The following is a 21,430-nucleotide window of genomic DNA, read 5'->3' as shown; positions in this document are numbered from 1 at the left end:
TCCCGTACTGTAGCGCCCGGACACGTTTCCTGTCTTCTGGAATCGTTGCCATAATCTTGAGATCACACTTTGCGGCACACGAAGGGCCTGTGCTACGACCTGCTGTGTTTGACCAGCCTCCAGTCACCCTAGTATTCTACTCCTCATAACGTCATCAATATGTGTTCTCTGAGCCATTTTCAACACACAGTCAGCATTAGCACGCCTGAAAACGTCTGCACACTTACTCGCTGCATCGTACTCTGACATGCACCAACACACCTCTGGGTATGTGAACTGCTGCCAGCGCCACCGTGCAACGACCGCAAGTCAAATGCACCGCATGGTCATACCCCGAGGTGATTTGAACCCGCAAACCGCCCACCGTAGCGTTGTTTCACCATGTATCAGCATTATCCTTAATTTATGAGCATGAGTGTAGTTCCATGCCTAATACAGGGTGGTTATAAATGAATATCGGGGTTTTAACGATTTATAATATTTATTACGTTAAAGTTACAGTTATAAATGATGTGTCAAATGAAAGAGCAACTCAAACTGTTTTACCAAGAACCTTATAAATGATGAATGTGAGCACCATTTGTCACACGGCACAAGCGCTGGATAGGCCGCAAGGGGCCCAATGCCAGGGCTTACTTCGCATGGCCTCCACTTTCACCTAACGCCATGCGATTTTTTCCTTTGGGGCTTCATCAAGGATCGTGTGTACGGGCCTCCGCTACCAGCAGACCTCCCTGAATTAAGAAACCGGATTGGAACAGCTGTTGCTACAATTATTGAAGACTCACTTATCAACGTTTGGGAAGAACTCGGCTATAGACTTGACGTGTGCGGTGTGACAAATGGTGCTCACATTGAACATTTATAAGGTTCTTGGTAAAACTGGTTGAGTTACTCTTTCATTTGACACATCATTTATAACTGTAAGTTAAATATAATACAAATTATAAAGCGTTAAAACCCCGATATACATTTATAAACACCTTGTACGTTGTAGGAAAAGCTCTGGAATTCTATTCGTCTCCGCATGGATAAATGCGGACATCCTATGACATTCTTCCTACAAAATAGTGAAAAGTTTAGGTAACGATGACAGGGGTGGATAGCGATCACGTACCCAAAGTAAACCAATAATGTTGAGATCTGATGACTGCGGTAGCCAGGGGTATGCGACAGTTCACTCAGTTGCTAGAAAAACCAGTCCTCGACGGTGCGAGCTATGTGAACATGGGCTCTGTCGGCTTGGAACACAGGTACGCCATTGGCGAACAAATATTGTACCATGGGAGGAACACGATCAGCCAAAATGGTCACATAAGCCTTGACAGTAACGGGACTTTGCAGAGTACCCATTGGGGCCACGCAGTACCACGGTATGGATGCCCAAGTCATCACCCAACCCTCACCACCTTTCACTCCTGGCACGTAAACTCGGTCAGAAGTTGGAAAAAGTGTGGAACAAGACCAAATGAATTTCTTCTATTTCTACATAGTCCACGTTTTATGGCTTTGGCTCAAAGTTTTCCTGTTACGAGCATTTGCATCATTGAAAAGACGGTTTAGACTTCAAGCTCGCTCTGCAATTCCCTGTTTACACAGTTCCGTTATTCTCTTTATGCTGACACGGTTCGCGGGAGCGACATTTAGTTCTGCAGCGACTTTTTCACCCAACATCCTTTCATTTTTCATCATAGTGCTCTTCAGTGACCTTCTGTCATGACCAATGAACACACACTTTCGTCTGCACTGTGACTGAGAGGATGAGGTTTTCCGCTTTGACTCTGTGTGATATAAATCTTCGATTGGTGCCTCATGAAATACTAAATACTTTGGCTAGCTTAGTAATGGAAGCATGCACCGTACGACCACTATTTTCTCACGTTCTAATTGATTTAGCTCTGACATAATGCACTATCGAGCGAGGAGGCGCAGTGGTTAGCACACTGGACACGCATTTGAGAGGACGACGGTTGAAACCCGCATCCGGCCATTCTGATTCAGATTTTCCGTGATTTCCCTTAATCGCTTTCATAAATTACAGGATGATTCTTGTGAAAGGGGACGGCTCGTTTCCTTCCCCTTCCCTCCCTAATCCGATGGGGTCGATGAACTCGCTGTTTGGTCCTCTCCCCCAAATCAATCAACCATCATAATGCATTCAAAACTACACAGACCTAGACGGGCACTTCCGTGTTGAGGATATACCGCAGGTGCCGCTCATGGTGGAATACAACAGTGTAGTCAGCAGGTTCGACCACCATTTGCATTTATGTACAATCACGCATTTCTCGCTGTGTTCCCACATTTTTGTCCAAGCCCTGTATAAAAATAGATTTTTATAGTAGAGTGTGGCTATACCCGAAGTGCAGCGACTCACAGAAGTCCGACGTGGGCAGTAATTATCGTATGGCAGCGAAACTTGATAGATATTCTAATGTATTAATGCGGAACCGATTTACACTGGAAAATTAGTTCCAATTTTGGCTAAATGTGTAAATCTGGCGCTGTGTATGCGGGAAAAACACACAGAAACGTTTCGATATGTTTCCATATTTGGAAAGGGGCGTGGGCAGAAAAGATCAAAAAAGTGAGACTGGCGTAATATTAATTTTATTATTAACCACCGCTTACACAATTTGTTCGATATGAGCACCGGAGTCACAGCAACAGATTTTCACCTGGTGACCAAAATTGGATCAAAATTTTTTTACAGCTTATGGAGACCACACCCTGCCTATCTAACCCATGTTAATTTAGGCAAGTATTTGACTCATTTCTGAAGAAAACTATTTGATGCAGGACCTTAATATTTTTACTGTATGTTACGTGATGCTAATAGAATCAACGGTACTAAAATATACTTTATCCATTTTATAGTTTTTAAGAAATACTTCTTTAAATTTACTAACAAAAAATATTAAATTTTTTCTGCAGAAAATATTTTTTTGTGTACTTCCTAATAGGGGAATATTAATGAATGTAGTACCAGAGGTGGATTTTTATGTTATACAGAGTCTCTGAAGATTTCATTCATTTATCTATGATAGTTTCTGATATAATGGGGCATATGTACTGAAAATTTTAGTTTGCAGGATGAAGAAAAAACTTTTGAAATTTGACATTAGAGTTAATTAAAACTGTCCTGCGCATATAATTGCCCTTCTTTGGTCTCTAACAGGTCTTCCGGCTTCTTGATCATCTTCCTGGATGTTTCAAAAATGGTTCAAATGGCTCTGAGCACTATGAGACTCAACTGCTGAGGTCATTAGTCCCCTAGAACTTAGAACTAGTTAAACCTAACTAACCTAAGGACATCACAAACATCCATGCCCGAGGCAGGATTCGAACCTGCGACCGTAGCGGTCTTGCGGTTCCAGACTGCAGCGCCTTTAATCGCACGGCCACTTCGGCCGGCTTCCTGGATGTTTGTCTTGCTGTCTTGGCCATATTAGATGCAGACCTGTCTGCATCAGCTACCCTGATTTCATCGCAATGTTGCATCCCAATGATCATATTTTCACCAGGATTAATTCCCAGCTTTTTCAGTACCCAACACATTCCAATATTACCACAACTGAATGTAACAACAGCATTATTAACTCCTAGTTTCATTGTATGCGTGCCTACAATTACAGTTTTAGGAAGGCGGTTTTGAATTATGCTGTTAAAACGTTCATTTGGGTTCTGTGTCTGCCCATACAGACATTTCCTTAGAAGCTCAGGATGAGCCAAGTCTCTGAAAATAGGTTTAATTTCTGTAATAACAGCAGGAAGAAGGGAAATGGTGAGAGCTTCTTTGATGATGCTGAAGAATTACAATTAGAAACATCGTTGCCAGGCGACATAACCTCTTGTGCGGAAAGCTTTCTAAACTTTTTCCTCTAAATTTTCGTTTCTTGAAAATGCCTTTACGTTTCATCATCTTCAATAAACACAACAAAACACACGTAAACAAGCACTGCAAACGTAAGTATAACAACTACTCGCAATCACACTTGAACAAAGCTAACCGGGTGTTTGAAAGAGTGTTGTTTACAAACAGCAGAAACGAAAGGATATCGACCGTTGCATTCCAAGGATAGCCAACACACTCGGGAGTACAAAAAAATCCCTAACGTGCAATGTAGGCAATATAAAGATAAAAAATATATGCAGAAAAGTGGGTGACAGAAAAGTGGGCGTGGCACAGAAACACACGTGGTAGGAAAATGCTCTTTAAATCCTCGAAAAAAATTTTTTTTCGGAAAAATCCTTTTCAGTGTACATAAATAAAGCCCTAATCTATCGAAATATGATGGAAACCGCAAATCGTTTTTTTTTCGACCTGAACCACGGTGTGGTCCTGTAAGGGATCCGTGATCCCACGAACATAGATGCTTGTATCCGACACCCAGGTCGATAGCAGACAGGAGTCGATTGTCGAGCGCTGCAGGAGGCAGTGAGACGAGTGTCGAGTGAGAAGTGGTACTGGAGAGACGGGCAAGAATGGTGGTCGAGTGAGTAGTAACGGTAAATTCACCGGAGTATGACAAATGAGCGCGTCCCCCTAATCGTCGTGGGGTGGATCCTCATCGATACCGATTCGTGAGTGACATGAAACCAGAAGTGACAAGTGCCGAATTACGTGTTTCGCGTCAAGCGCGTCGGCCAGCAACAAAATGGCTCTGAGCACTATGGGACTTAACAGCTGTGGTCATCAGTCCCCTAGAACTTAGAATTACTTAAACCTAGCTAACCTAAGGACATCACACACATCCATGCCCGAGGCAGGATTCGAACCTGCGACCGTAGCAGTCGCGCGGTTCCGGACTGCGCGCCTAGAACCGCGAGACCATCGCGGCCGGCCGCCAGCAACAACCACTGATTGCAGTGAGGATTGTTGTGAATGTTAACCATCATCATTGCGTGTGACGAAGTACTTGAAATGAGCAAGCAATAAAAGATATAACCGTAATTAAACGTGTAAAGTGAAGGTAGCAACTGCCTCACAATTTGAGTGTTCGTAGAAAATACAATATAGTTTGTACATCGCAACCTTTATGGCTTCTAATAATAGATAAACTCTCAATAATTAACTATTCCGTCTCAGAACAGCCGCACTAGGTTGAAATACCCCCGAAGTCACAGGAGAAATACCGATAGCCTTACATCCATTAAGCACATGGTCATTTATTCATAATCATTAACTATTTGGCGGCTTTCGTAAATCACACAAAACTCAATGAAGGACGTAACAGGGGTGTTTCAATCCCCTTAAAACGATTCCGCATTAACGCATCAAGATATCAACCGAGTATCGCTGACATACGATAATTACAGCCCACAATGGACCATCATGAGTAGCTGCACTTTAGTTATAGCCACCTGTTATTAATGAAAGGGTACAAGGTAGTAAAACGTTATGGAAACATCACCAACAAAGAGCGAGTGTAGAGAGAATCTCACGTCAGGCAATGCTTTATCAGCAAAAAAAGGAAGAAGGGACGTAGGCAGATACGGGACGAGGTGGGAGAGAAAAGTTCAGAAGAAGAAGAAACTGAACGGTCAATGTTTGGAGAAGGGATAATAACGCGATCAAGTTTTATGGTCATAGCTCGATTTTCCGAGGTAGGACTACATAATGAACGCTGTTAGTACTGGCGCCGCTACCTGTCGACGAGGCCGCACTCGAGCGCCCTGGCGAGAAACGAGTTGACGGCGGGCAGCAGCGGCGAGTCGTAGGGGGCGGCGTAGGCCAGCAGGTAGGAGGCGGGGCACTGCGCCAACAGGTGGATGCGGCCGGCCCAGCGGTCGTAGCGGCCGAGGCGCACGTTGCTGAGGCGCACCAGCGCCGCCGCGTCGCGGCCCTGCGCCACGCGCTGCTCGGCGCCGGCGCCATCCGCCGGATCCACCACGCGGATGCGCGCCATCAGCCGCCGCTCCAGCGAGTCCGCGGCCGCCTCCTCCGGCCGCCTGCGCGCACGCATCCCGTAAAACTACCGTAGGCTACCTTAAGTAAGTGCAGTCTACGGTAGTTTCCCTGGTAGCCTCGGTCAGCAGAGATCATAACAGCGTTGCCACAGCTGCCTGCGCGCACGCGTCCCGCCTGTCCCCACTATACTCGTAAAACTACCGTAGGCTACCGTAAGTAAGCGCAGTATACGGTAGTTTCCCTGGTAGACTTGGTCAGCAGAGATGATAACAGCGTTGCCACGGCCGCCTGCGCGCACGCATTCATTCTGACTCCACTACACTCGTAAAACTACCGTAGGCTACCGTAAGTAAGCGCAGTCTACGGTAGTTTCCCTGGTAGCCTTGGTCAGCAGAGATCATAACAGCGTTGATTCTACATAAGATGTGTTGCATACCTCTTCATGTTGACACTAGTTAAGTCATCTTTGCTCTGTGTCACAGTTGCAAAATACTATTGTATTGTATGTTAACTGCGGACCTAGAAACGATGGAGAGGCTCCATCCACGCCACAGCCGCGGTGGTCCACAACCCTACGATGACTACCGCAGTCTACTTCACTCCTCCGCCGCCCCACACCGAACCCAGGGTTATTGTCTGGTTCGGCCCCCGGTGGATCCCCCCCCCCCCCCCCCCCCCCAGGGAACGTCTCACACCAGACGAGTGTAACCCCTATGTCTGCATGGTAGAGTAATGGTGATGTACGCGTACGTGGAGAACTTGTTTGTGCAGCAATCGCCGACATAGTGTAACCGACGCGGAATAAGGGGAACCACCACGCATTCGCCGAGGCAGGTGGAAAACCGCCTAAAAACCATCCACAGACAGGCCGGTTTACCGGACCTTGACACAAATCAGCCGGGCGGATTCGTGCTGGGGACCAGGCGCTCATTCCCACCCAGAAAGCCATGAATTGGACCGCACGGCCAACTGGGTGGGCTGCAAAATACTAACTCGAATTCTCGACAGACGAATTGAACAACTGTTGGATTCTGTAGAAATACTCGAACACGAAGATAGATTAAGGAAAGGCAAACCTATGTTTCTAGCATTTGTAGACTTAGAGAAAGCTTTTGACAATGTTTACTGGAATGCTCTCTTTCAAATTCTGACAGTGGCAGGGGTAAAATACAGGGAGCGAAAGGCTGTATACAATTTGTACAGAAACTAGGTGGCAGTTATAAGAGTCGAGGGACATGAAAGGGAAGCAGTGGTTGAGAAGGGAGTGAGACAGGGTTGTAACCTCTCCCTGATGTTATTCAATTTGTATTTTGAGCAAGCAGTAAAGGAAACAAAAGATAAATTTTGAGTAGGAATTAAAATCCACGGAGAAGAAATAAAATCTTTAAGGTTCGCCGATGACATTGTAATTCTGTCAGAGACAGTAAAGGACTTGAGGACTTGGAAGAGCAGTTGAACGGAATGGACAGTGTCTTCAAAGGAGGATATAAGATTAACACCAACGAAAGCAAAGCGAGGATAATGGAATGTAGTCGAATTAAGTCGTGTGATGCTGAGGGAATTAGATTACGAAACGAGACACTTAAAGCAGTAAAGGAGTTTTGCTATTTGGTGAGCAAAGTAACTGATGATGGTCGAAGTAGAGTGGATATAAAATGTAGACTGGCAATGGCAAGGAATGCGTTTCTGAAGAAGAGAAATTTGTTAACATCGAGTATAGATATGTGTCAGGAAGTCGTTTCTGAAAATACTTGTATGGAGTGTAGCCATGTATGGAAGTGAAACATGGACGATAAATAGTTTGGACAAGAAGAGAATGGAAGCTTTCGAAATGTGGTGCTACAGAAGACTGCTGATGATCAGATTGGTAGACCACATAACTAATGAGGACGTACTGAACAGAGTTGGGGAGAAGAGGAATTTGGGGCACAACTTGACTAGAAGAAGGGATCGGTTGGTAGGAAATGTTATGAGGCATCAAGGGATCACCAATTTAGTACTGGAGGGCAGCGTGGAGGGTAAAAATCGTAGAGGGAGACCAAGAGATGAATACACTAAGCAGATTCAGAAGGATGTAGGCTGCAGTAGGTACTAAGAGATGAAGAAGTTTGTACAGGATAGAGTAGCATGGAGAGCTGCATCAAACCAGTCTCAGGACTGAAGACCACAACAACACAGCTCTGTGGTGATGTGTGGGTGTTAAATGTTGATCGCAGGGAAAGGAGATAGGGAGCTAGATCTGGTTTGTTGTGGCAGTGAGCTTGTACAGGAATGAGGACGAACATGGTGATCTATGGAATTATTTTATTCATCCGATGTAAGATATTATTATTATTATTATTATTACAAAAGGAATACTATCATTGTGCGTAGAATAAGATACATTTACTAAGAGCGATACTGTTTTGAGAAGATTGGGATATAAGGTAACAAATTAAAATGTTTTAATGTATTGTGGCCGCATTTAGTTAGGCATTCTCGGTTCAACATAGAAATCCGAAATAAGGAATTTCTTGCTGTTTTTGTAAAGATTTGTCACAGTCAATATTAATGGATTTGAAAAAGATGGAAAGAATTTAATAATTAGTGTGAGGATTTTTGTTGTTAGAAAAAAATTTCATGTTGAATTGCAGTTTTGTATGTCTCCAGTGTTCTTATTGCATAATTGTAATTTCTAATGAAATATTTTCTCATTGCTTACTAACCCTTCAATGGTGAAATTATGTAAATGGAGTAGTGTCAAGAACTTTTTTTGAGACGAATTCTTTCAATACAGTTTCTTGAGAAGAATTTTTGTCTAGAGAGTAACTCAGATTATTCATTACCATTATAAAGCTTATATTACCCGATGAACAATCTTTAAATGAGAGAGAAATTTTATGAGAGCAATGTTTGCATTATACGTATTTAAGAAAACACATTCCACTACCACGAATCTTTGTAGTTAGTAGCTGCTCGGAAATTGCGATGCGCCTTTTCTTCTGTTTCCACGACAGCAGTTGCACAGCAATTTCCATTGCGACACAGGTAAGGTAAACATAGGGGATATGAGTTCTCAATTTTACAGGGTTAGTTAACAGTGTTGAGTTTAATTGTTTTCATATAAGGTACGAGTCAAGTGTTGATTCAGACAAGGCATGTTTCATTTATATTCTCGCAGTCAGATTTCCTTCCCATCTTTGAAGATAGATTTCTTAACTGTAAATGTTACTTTAGCTTGTGCGCATGTTTCTTTTCTATGAACGGAATGTTTTGATATACAACAGTTTACATTTATAAAGAGTCTATACATTCAGGAAGAGACAATACAGAGGTAAAGCAAACAGGTGCACGTTCACGTAATCTTCAGCTTTTTGGTTTATGAAGATACCTTTCACAGTGTCTTACTAAATTCTTCTAGAAACTAGAAGCAGTGACCTGTCTAGAAACTGAGTGAGCACATGTAAAGGACCATATAACCTACAGAACATTTTTGATCTACAGATTTGTTTTCCTGCCTTATACCTAAAAATAAATAACATTTATAGAAAAATTGAAATTGTTAATATTTAATTCAGGTTTTGTTTGAAAGTTGTACACTTGTTGTGAGAACCAGAGGGATGTTGTAGTAAAAATGAAAAAATAAAGATTTATCATATAGCGCTAGAAAACGCAATTTAAAAGAAAATGTAAAATTATAAAACACTGGACAACATAGAAAATGTCAAACAACGCTTCAGTGCTACTTAGAGCTTACGTAAAACACATACCTTTTTTATATAAACGACTTTTGCACTTATCAATAATAGCAGAAACTCTTGCCTTTGATGATGATGAACAACATTCTATTGAGTACAAAATAACAACTATAATTATGTAGATATTTATGCTTGGCATATAAACTGTATTTCCGCCAAAAGCAAGTGCTTTGATTACACAAAAGGACAGAAGTTTCGTGATAAACTAATTTTTATCGCTTACAAAATGTAATTCATATTTTGGAAGGGTATAAAATACACAATGGACTAACACTGAGCGACGTGCGATTCCAGGTATGTGCAAAACAAACAGACAAACAAAAAACAAAGAGAAATCAAAGTAACAGTAGTTTTGGTAGAGTGTAACTCTAGTCCTCGCTACTGTGGCCTATTAAGCCACACAGCGGCGAGAGGAGATGGGCGCATTCTCAGCATTTGGTTTCTATGCTACCTATGTGATGAACTTTCGCACACCTGCTGATTCTTCTCATCTGCATCGTCCGCCGTACTCTAATCAGACAGCAAGTTACTGATTACGAATTTCAATCACTTTTTATCGTAAAGGTAACAAAGCTTCCGTCTTTTGCAACTGAAATTTACTCTTGAGTATCAGACATGTTTCGCCTATTCATGTTAGGCATCTTCAGTGGTGTATAATACATATAAAATAATTCAATTATACATATTTTGATGTGAGACTTGTAATGATTCTTTGACAGTTTGTTAAAATCTAGCTATTTCTGTTTACAATTAGAAGTTTGTGTTTCTCACTTACATTCATTTCTGTGTACCGTTTATACAGCGATGTGTTGTCCCGTATGAGATAAATGCTCATGGTATAGGTAAATACTCCTTGGCACATAATCTATACTGCAGGAAGCTGCAAATGCTTGCCCTGCTCTTGGTCACACGCTTTAGAGCTGACTGGGGGATCATGAGAACTGGCTGAGGTATCCTGGGAGAGTGGATGGGGGGTGTTCGGGTGTGGATGGGAGAAGGGTGGGTGGTGGGCACTGTATGTGTGTGTAATTTTTTAAATTGTTTATTTATTTTTATGTTATTTACTTTTCATTTTTAACGTATTTCTTATGGTAGATTGCGAATTAGTTTGAATATTGGTATTCTGTTGTTGTTCTTTCGGTCACTGAAATATTTTCATTTTAACTGGGGGCTTTCTGAAAAAATACCGTAGAGTGTTAGAGTATTTTGTTGTTATTCCGTAAGACTGCCATATCTGTTTTTATCCCAGTGTAATTTTCTTTTATTACATGTTCAGCAGCCGGCTGGAGTAGCCGTGCGGTTCTAGGCGCTACAGTCTGGAACCGCACGACCGTACGGGCGCAGGTTCGAATTCTGCCTCGGTCATGGATATGTGTGATGTCCTTAGGTTAGTTAGGTTTAAGTAGTTCTAACTTCTAGGGGACTGATGACCTGAGAAGTTAAGTGCCATAGTGTTCTGAGCCGTTTGAACCATTTTTGAACATGTTCAGCAGCAAATATCACGTCAAAACATGTATAATTAAATAATTTTATACGAATTATAGACCACTGCAGATGCCTTACATGAATGGGCGAAATATGTCTGATACTCAGGAATAAATTTCAGTTGCAAAAGATGGAATTTTTTTTTATCTTCATGATCAAACATAATTTAAATTATTGGCAACTGAGGAAAATGGCTGCAATTATTAACAATATGGTCAAGAACTATTTATCACTTATGGTTGTTAACGATGACCCGCAGGAATGGTCGTGTGCATTAGCTTTCGGCAAATGCGGTGGGGTGATGGTCGCATATTGAACCTTGTCTGTACATTAACGACGAGGTCCAGTGTGCCAGCCAGCCTGTAAGTGGTTTTTAGGCGGTTTCCCCCCGTCACACTAGATGAATACCGGGCTGGTACCAACTTCCCACTTCAGTTACACGATTCATGAACATTTCGAATACGTTCCCACATTTTCACATGACTAATATTAGATGCAAATAGGTAGGGTTTTATTTTGTACTAGCAAACCCATCAATGCTTTGCAATTGCAAAATATGTGTTGGTATTGGCTATACATCCTCATGTCCTTTCCCCCCTTTCTGTCCATCTCCTAGCGCCTACGTCGGTCCAAATGTTTATTAGAGTACTGTGTAAAAACCTGAAGTAAATTGGTCATGTGCTTTTCGAAAGGTTTGGTAACAACTTTAAAGAACGACTTGTCTTTATGTAATAGTATAGACATACACATGTATTGAAAAATACAGCCTGTGAGCATCTGAATGTTCATTAGAGCATTGTGTAAAAGTCTGAAGTAAACCAGTCAAGTACTTCTCAAGATTTTTGATAACAAAGTAAAAGAACGACTTGCCTTTATACAGTAGTATAGTTTTTTTTTAAATTTTATTTGCTACAATTTAGAAATAGCGTTTCACCTAGTGACTGAGACAGGCCACATTTTCTAAAATATTAAATTGTGCATGTATATAACATAAAGTTGTTACCACTCTAACAAAGTTTCAGCTTTGAATGGTGCAAACTTGGCACTAATTAGGAACTGGAAATGATTAAATTCAATAATTTATGTATTAAGATGAGAGGAAAATAGTAAGATAAATAGGAATTTAGAGTTATGGGATGCCATGACCGATGTTTTCCATGGTGGAGTGTCTCTGGGTAGCCACCATTTGATCTGCTGCGACACGCCGTCCGAAAGCCAGTACCTTAGCAACGCTTCGAGCCTCTGGTACTCAGACAGCGTGACCCTACATCTAGTTGATAGTCGAGTCGCCGTAAGGAGATTCCTGAAAGTTCGCACCGCTGTTGCATCTTTCAGCTGCAAAGCGCTAACGGCTGCAGGCGAAAACAGTTACCGTTTATAGACGTGTGACAACACTGTCATGTTGCCATGGAGACGTCTGCAAAAGCTCCTTACATTATAGGTTGAGACTGGTGCGCGAAGCTGCCACTCCAGCCCACTGCAACTGTCAGGGATCAACTTATGCTGACTCAACTGTAGGTACCTTTTGTGTTTACTAACCTAAAATAATGTGTGTTTACATGTGTATTTGTTACTATTATCTATTAAATATTACTTAAATGCTACAAGTTTTGAGTGCTTTATATATGATGTGGCATTGTACTGCTCATGTTGGTATTAACTAGACTTTGATGGGGTATACAATTTCCATCCTGGCAAAGGAGGGAAGGGGTGGTGGGAAGGAAGGGGTGGCGACAGAAAGGGCATCAGACCATTCTCTACCACCAATACGTCAATTCCATATCAACAGGCTGACCCCACGCAGAAATGAGATGTACATGGGCATGGAGAGGGAAGAAAGTTGTTACATAAGGGTTACGACGCCAACGTAGAGGGGGTCGAGCGGCCAGGACTTGCAAGTGGGCATCCAGGGCTGCCGTTAAATGACAAAACAGAACATAAGGTATAATAAAGAGAATATATTTCAGTGTACGGAATACAAAGGTTGCGCTTAGGGTAGGAAGTTACTAGGTGCAATCCAGTCTAGGATGACGAACAACTAAATATGTGGGCAACGGATGAGGAGGCAGTTCACGTTGGTGCCCGGTCATGGAAGGCAGAGCCAGAGGCTCTGCCTCCCAAGAAAGACACCTGTTCTGGTCAAGGTCTGGATCACAAGAGAGCGAAGCACCTGTGTTCTGCACTGCAGAATTCTCCAGCGTCCACACACGTGACCTCTGTCCCACACACGCTGTTGGCTAAAAACGATGGCGTGAATTCGCTAGCAATTTCAGCAGAGGGCGTCTCTTGTCAGCAGCTTTAACTGGGCAGGACTGCCTCGGTTCTGAAATGCAACTTGTGTCACTTAGGCACAGCTGAAGTTGCCCTTGGAGAAAACATGTTAAGATTTGACTGGGCCTTTGAAATTAATTTCTTAAACCAGTTCTCTAAAATATTCCTTGACTGGCTGCCACCATGTACAGAGATACAAACAAAAGAAGAAGGATGGTCTTAAATCAAACGTCATTGATTGTTCCCGGAGAATTCATACACTCTTAGTAAGAACAACAAGGTGACGCAAATCATTGGAAACCTTCTCCAAAATCAAAGATTTTATGCAGACTTAAGGAGAGAGGAGCCATTGGAGAATACAGAACAATTGTCTCCCACAGAGCAGTGTACTTGCCCCAACGCTTTTTAACAGCTTTACTGATGAACAGCCCATCCCTCAAACACCTTAAGTTCTATAGATGATGATGACTGTGCCACAACCACCAAAGCACATACATTCAAGGTCCTCGAGAGCCATATATCAGGAGCTCTGGAACAACTTGCATCCTGTTATAAGGACAATCAGCTACAACCCGCTCCTGCCAAAATTCAAACATGTGTATTCTACTTTTGAGCGTACTGCTAAGTTTTTGAGTACGCATATCAGTGAAAGTAATTCCAAATTTACAACATTTTGACACGAAAGTTAATTTTAAGAAAGCTATGTGACTGCAAAGAAATTAAGTAAAGTTAGCTAAACAGTTTCCACTTTTTTGTTAGTCCAACAATCAACAGTGTTCTTACCAAGTGTGAAATTGAATTGAAGTGAATATGACCGATCATGACTGACATTGGTCTCACCCCTAAGTATCCTAATGAGATATTTAGGGGTGAGACCAATGTCAATTTTGATGGTTCCCGTAACCAGAAACAGATGGCAACGCTTATCTCTAAGCTTTTACATTTCAGGGTTAGCTCGTTTTTCCGCGCATGTCCTCATTTATTACTTTAACTTACATATTCGTTTCTCTGCTTTTTCCTCATTGCTGTCATAGTACCTCCGTCTTTAATTTGTCTTTTGTTTCCACTCAGAACGTTACAAACATCTGCTGCCTTTGCCATTTCATCAAACCGTAAGGATTAACCACGCAGAATACAGAGCCTTTCACATGTTAACACATTGGCTGCTAAACTGCATACCATCTGTTAATCGCATTTGGTACTACTTTTTCAATAGTGAGAGTCTGAACCTTTTATACGTTATTGGGCTTGGCACGTAGATTCCATTCCACACCAAACCTCAAAATTGTTTACTATGGGACATCGAACCTTTCTTATTTCTAGTCTTCAATTTTATTTTTATTTTTTATTTTCACATCTAATTCCATAGACAAGAGGTTCGCGAACTTACACCACTTATTGCCCGGACCGCCCGTTCCTAAGCCCAAAATAGCCTTTGAGAATGGGGAAAGTCACCCCAAAATATAATACAACGTCACCAGCCAATGAAAATAAGCAAAGTAGACCACTTTCCGTGTCGAACAATCATCTACTTCAGATACTGTTCTAGCACTAAAAATGGCAGCATTAGGTCTTTGAGCAAGATCATGAACATTGGCTTTCCACGACAGCTTACTATCTGTCTGAACACCCAGAAATTTGAACTGTTCAGTATCACTAATCAAATGCCCATTTCTTGTAACTGGAACGTCGGGTTTTGTTGAATTGTATCACTTACTGTGATTGAGTGTTAGTTTATTTTCTAAAAGCCATGAACCTATATCTTGAACTGCACCATTTTAAACACTGCCAACGTTGCACACAACATTCTTGACTACCAAGATAGTGTCATCAGCAAACAAAAATATTTTAGAATCATCTGTAATACTGAAATCTTATCGTTTACATAAATAAGGAACAGTAGTGGCCCGAGCACTGATCCCGGAAGCACTGCCCTACTCTCTATACTTTGGTGAATGACCTTTTGCTGTCTGCTCTTAAAGTAAGACGTGAACCATTTCTGAGCTACTCCCTGTATTCCATAATGGTCGAACTACTGGAACAATATTTTGTGACTAACACAGTGAAACGCCTTAGGTAAATCAAATCTTTTGTTTAAACCATCCAGTACCTCACGAAGAAAAGAGAATATAGCATTTTCAGTTGTTAAACCAGTTCTAAAACAAAATTGTACATTTGACAGCAAATAATGTGAGATGAAATGATCAGTTGCCCATAGCTACACAGCCTTTTCAGTAACTTTAGCAAACACTGATTGCATAGAAATAGGTCTATAATTGTCTACATTATTCCGTTTTCCCTTTTTATGAAGCTGTTTACTACTGAGCACTTAAACTGTTAAGGAAACTGATCATTCCTAAAAGGATGGGTAAGTACACGAGTAATATGTTCAGTACATTACTTTAGTATACTGACAGATACTCCATCATATCCATGGAAGTCCTTAGTTTTCAGTGATTTGGTTACTGACTCGATCTCCTCTCGTCAGTATCATGAAAGAGTATTTCAGATGTTAGTCTTGGATAGCATTTTCCATGAGAGTTATATAATTCCCTGAAGGACCTAAGTCTTTATTTAATTCACCAGCTTTTTTCAGAAAGTAATTGTGAAATATTGTATATATATATATCTGACTTGTCAGTAACAGAAATATTTTTACTGCACACTGACTATATATCCTCGGCGTTTTGCTGTTGGCCAGAGACTTCCTTCACGACTGACCAAATGGTTTTCATTTTATCCTTTAAATTAGCTTTTCTATTTTTCTGCCACATGCTCTTTGCCATCCTAATAACATTTTATGCACCTTACAATACTGTTTGTAATAGGCTACTGTAGCTCTGTTGTGACTATTTCTAACATTTTGTTGTAAGTTCCTCTGTGTTCTGCATGATATCCTTATCCCAGTAGTCAGTCAACAACGCTGCCTTTTACTACTAGTACCATGTTTTGAACGTTCTAATGGAAACCAACTTTCAAAGAGCATGAGAAATGTGTTATGGAAAGCATTATATTTATCACCTATGTTATCAGGACTATAAACATCGTGCCACTGTTGTTCTTTAATGAGGTTTAAAAAACTCTCTGTTGTCTTTGGATTAGCTGTTCTACATAGTTTGTAATTATATAGTAACATGTGTTAGAATACAAAAACCTTTTAGTGTTAAAATTTGTGCATCATGGTCTGAAATGCCATTCACCCTTTTACTAACAGAATGCCCATCTAGCAATGAAGAATGAACAAAAATATTGTCTGTGGTTGTGCTACTATACCCCTGCTACCTGGCTGGAAAAATACAGTCTACATTAGATTGTATGAATTTAGGAGATTTTGCAGCACGCTATTTCTTACACAATCACATACAAAATTGTTATTGAGGACACCACATAAACTAATTTTTGATACTTTCTGTAAAACCCAGAACCCTCTCTAGCTTGAGGAGAAATTCTCTGAAGTCAGAGTTAGGGGACCTATAAATAACTTTAATTAAAAGTTTAGTTTCGCTAAATTCAACTGCCACTTCACAACATTCAAATACATGTTCAGTGTAGTGCTTTGATACATCTATGGACTCAAATAGAATACTGTTTTTTACCTACATGATCACTCCTTCACTCCATGAAGAACTCCTTGAAAAATACCCAGCTAATCTGTATCCTGGCAAAGGGAGCCTCTGACCTGTCACATTATTTAAGTGGTGCTCTGATAAACCAATAATGCCAGAGTCAACATCTATAAGCAGTTCACTAACTCTAATACCTCTTATATCTTGATGAAGTATGCTAATTCCTTAACTACTTGGACACCTGACATTCTTTGAAGGTGGTTTCTTTGTTAGAGAGAGACTTCCTTTAAGAAGGGATACCTATCAGTCAACTTCAGTCTAAAAAAAGCAGCTCTAACACCAACCACTATGGGGATTTTTCCCGTGAATGATCATACTGCACTGTCGCCTATAAGCTTTGCCAGCCTCCCCTTCCTCTGCCTATTGAAGTGCAGGCCATGCCTAGTGAAACCTGATCTATTGATAGACTCAGCTGTCACCACTGCAATGTGAGCCACGCCCCCCGGCATCAAGTCCCATGTTAACACGCCTGACAGTAGCATCAAGACAAGTCCGATTCCGACGCTGAAACAGTTGCACGAAGTGCACGTTTGTGCCACCAGTTTGAGTAGCTATCTTTTCCATGTCACCACTTACATCACACTCTCCGTCCCTATCAGGACCCCAACTCCACCCAAAATCACTATCTGATCCTCTTTCGTAAAATTCCTACTTAATTCCCCTAAGCTAACAAGCACCTGAGCCAACTCTGCACTAGGCTTCATAAGTTTGGCGACCTGGTACTCACTCCCCAACACTTCCTGCAACTGCTGCCAACATCTCTGCCATGTGAACTACCTAACAGCAGAACCTCCTTCTTTCTATTTGAAGCTACAACTGTCTTGGGGTTCTTAACTGATGAGGTCTGCTGCATGTATAATAACTGATCTCAGAAAAATGAGGAAGTCACATTTATATACTCTCTCTTGTGTCTAGAGGGCAAGTGGTTCACAAATAATCAAAGTGTAACAAAATCAAACAAAGTATGATCGAAATATAAATCTCAAAAGAATTACAAAGGTTCACTAATGAGGAATGTGACTGAAGTGACTGTATTGTCTTTTGAACGAAGGTATCATGGGCAGATTCTGTACCTAAACTCTAAACATATTAGCCTCGCAAAGAACCAGTGACTATATCCGAAGGGCTTATTTCAATAGTGGTACAAGTTCATTTTTGTTCATTATGAGAATACAGAGTCCTAAAGTTAAATGAGCGCTGAAAAATTTGCAGTTGAGATACTAGAAATATTCGAGCATATGGCTTCTTGCTAGAGATGACCTTTCTTTCTTTTGGTTTGGATCATTATTTTCAGAAGCATTATAGACAGAAAACTGGAGCTAATGCACTTGGACCACTATTGAAATAAGCCATTCAGATCAGACACGAGTCCAACACGTGAAAGTTATAGCAATTTCGCGATGCGAATAAAAAAAGTTATTCACGAAATATGCATATCGTACTTGAATCATGAAAATTGAAACCAATAGTTATAATTCAAGCTTCGTTTATTCAATAAGTGCTTCGAGTTTCGATACGAGAAAGCGTAATCTGCCATCAGAGTGTGAACCACAAAGACAAAGACCAGCGGAGTCTTCAAGTGGAAATACTACAACTTCCTAAGCATGTTACACCAGCATGTGAAACCAACAAATTCGAGTGCAGTAGGACCAAAATCAACTGGATTCCATAACTTCCAGCAGCAAACCTACCAATGGTCAGAGGAGAACTTGTCGCCTCAGTGGAGCACTGACAAAGGACGAAGCAACATTTACCAGAAATGGCAGTTTCAGTCAGCACAGTTACCATGTTTGGGTTGACAAAAATCGACACGCCATCTTGGAGGTCTATTTCCATCATCAGATCTCCATCAGCGCACTGAGAGGAAACGATGGTGTTGCCTGCATAGAACGTTTGAACTGCCTGGATGACTATGGGGTGTGTACTACTTGCAGTTTTTTCAGGCCATTATACCTGATATGCTGGGTGATGTTCCACTAGCAACGAGCCAGAAGGCGTGGCGGATTCACGGTAGAACTCCTGCACATTATTAGCGTGCTGTGTGTGATTTACTGTTTGAATGAACATTGCTCCGGGATGTAGAGTGCACGTAACGGACCTGTTGCATGGCCAGCACGATCTCCCGGTTTGACACCCTGTGTCTTCTGGTTGTGGAGGCACACGAAAGAGTTTTTCCACTCTCAACGTCATTACACAAAAGAAGATTTGTGGAATACAATAGTGGCTGCTGCAGATACGATGCAAAGTATGCCGCAGATTTTCCAACACGTGTGACAGCTTCCACCGTCATACCTTAACGGAGGATCTTCCCGATAAAATTCTGGTACTATTTAAAACCACCGAACGAGTTGAAGGCTTCTATCCAGTCATTCGCTGACCAGTCCGGTGTGGCAATATAAGTCAGCAAAAGGGAAACCGAAGTTTTAAATATCACGTTTAAAAAAATCATCCGCGCAAGAGAATTGTGCACACTTACCGCCGTTTGGTCATTTGTTGTTGTTGTTGTGGACTTCAGTCCAGAGACTGGTTTGATGCAGCTGTCCATGCTACTCTATCCTGTGCAAGCTTCTTCATCTCCCAGTACCTACTGCAACCTACATCCTTCTGAATCAGTTTAGTGTACTCATCTCTTGGTCTCCCTCTACGATTTTTACCCTCCACGCTGCCCTCCAGTACTAAATTGGTGATCCCTTGATGCCTCAGAATATGTCCTACCAAGCGATCCCTTCTTCTGGTCAAGTTGTGCTACAAATTTCTCCCCAATTCTGTTGAATACCTCCTCATTAGTTATGTGATCTACCCATCTAATCTTCAGCATTCTTCTGTAGCACCACATTTCGAAAGCTTCTATTCTATTCTTGTCTAAACTATTTATCGTCAACATTTCACTTCCATACATGGCTACAATCCATACAAACACTTTCAGAAACGACTTCCTGGCACTTAAATCTATACTCAACGTTAGCAAATTTCTCTTCCTCAGAAACGCTTTCCTTGCCATTGCCAGTCTACATTTTATATCCTCTCTACTTCGACCATCATCATATAGCAAAACTCCTTTACTACTTTAAGTGTCTGATTTCGTAATCTAATGCCCTCAGCATCACCCGATTTAAATCGAGCACATTCCTTTATGCTCGTTCTGCTTTTGTTGATGTTCATCTTATATCTTTCTTTCTACACACTGTCCATTCCGTTCAACTGCTCTTCCAGGTCCTTTGCTGTCTCTGACAGAATTACAATGTCATCAGCGAACCTCAAACTTTTTATTTCTTCTCCATGTATTTTAATACCTACTCATTTTTCTTTTGTTTCCTTTACTGCTTGCTCAATATACAGATTGAATAACATCAGGGACAGGCTACATCCCTGTCTCACTCCCTTCCCAACTACTGCTTCCCTTTCATGCCCCTCGACTCTTACGACTGCCATCTGGTTTTTGTACAAATTGTAAATAGTCTTCCGCTTCCTGTATTTTACCCCTGACACCTTCAGAATTTGAAAGAGGCTATTCCAGTCATAAGGACATAGAAATAGGCATTCCTCACGTTGAGAAGCAACTGAAAGACTAGGAAACGAGTTAGTCACAAGGTCTGCATGGAATCTCAGTCTGGTCTTACAGAGAGTACTCTACAGCACTGGCCCCTTACATTGTTTGTATCAATGGTGAATCACTCACCCATCTCAAAGTCCGTAGCGATTGCAAGAAAGCGCAGATGACGCTTGCATACCGGGTGGCTATAATTAAACTGACGGTGGTCGAGTGTAGCGGGATGCTGAAAAATCATTGGTATGTTCATTAATCAGTGTGTTTATGAAGTGTACTGAAAATAATAACAGTTCCAGTTTGTGCCACCAGATGAAAATATGGCGCTCTAAGCAGTCAGCATGTGAAATGTTTCCTGTTTTGACGTCAGTGTGCTGTTTGTCACTACGCGACGCATGTCTATTTTTTTTCTGATTCGAATTTCGGTGCAAAGTGTTAAGAAAGTTTCCATACGAAACGCAACGGTATTGAGAAGAAAGACCATGCATTGCTGGTAAAGTTGTTTTTATAAGAACGCCAGCAACAGCGGCGCTGCATTGCGGGAGTATCGCCGACAGAAAGAGCTGCGAAGAGGTCCCATCTCAATAAATGGGCTAAAGAATATGATCAGGAAATGTGAATTAACAGGTCAGTTAGTTGGTGCTGCAGGGAGAGAGGCGCAACCTATATCCGTGGCAGTTGTTGATGAAGTTGCTATAGCCATAGACGACAGTGCAGCAGATGCGCCAAATTCAGCAGCCAGTGCTCGAGCTGTGTCACGGCAGTTCGCTCCCCCCTACTCAACAGTTCAAAAGGTTTCGCGGCGCGTTTGACTCTGGTATACCTACAAGATTCAGAATGAGCATCAAATGAA

This window comes from Schistocerca serialis, chromosome 7, assembly GCF_023864345.2.
Source record: "Schistocerca serialis cubense isolate TAMUIC-IGC-003099 chromosome 7, iqSchSeri2.2, whole genome shotgun sequence".
In the NCBI taxonomy this organism is placed as follows: Eukaryota; Metazoa; Arthropoda; class Insecta; order Orthoptera; family Acrididae; genus Schistocerca; species Schistocerca serialis.
Note: the sequence above shows the minus strand (reverse complement) of the source record.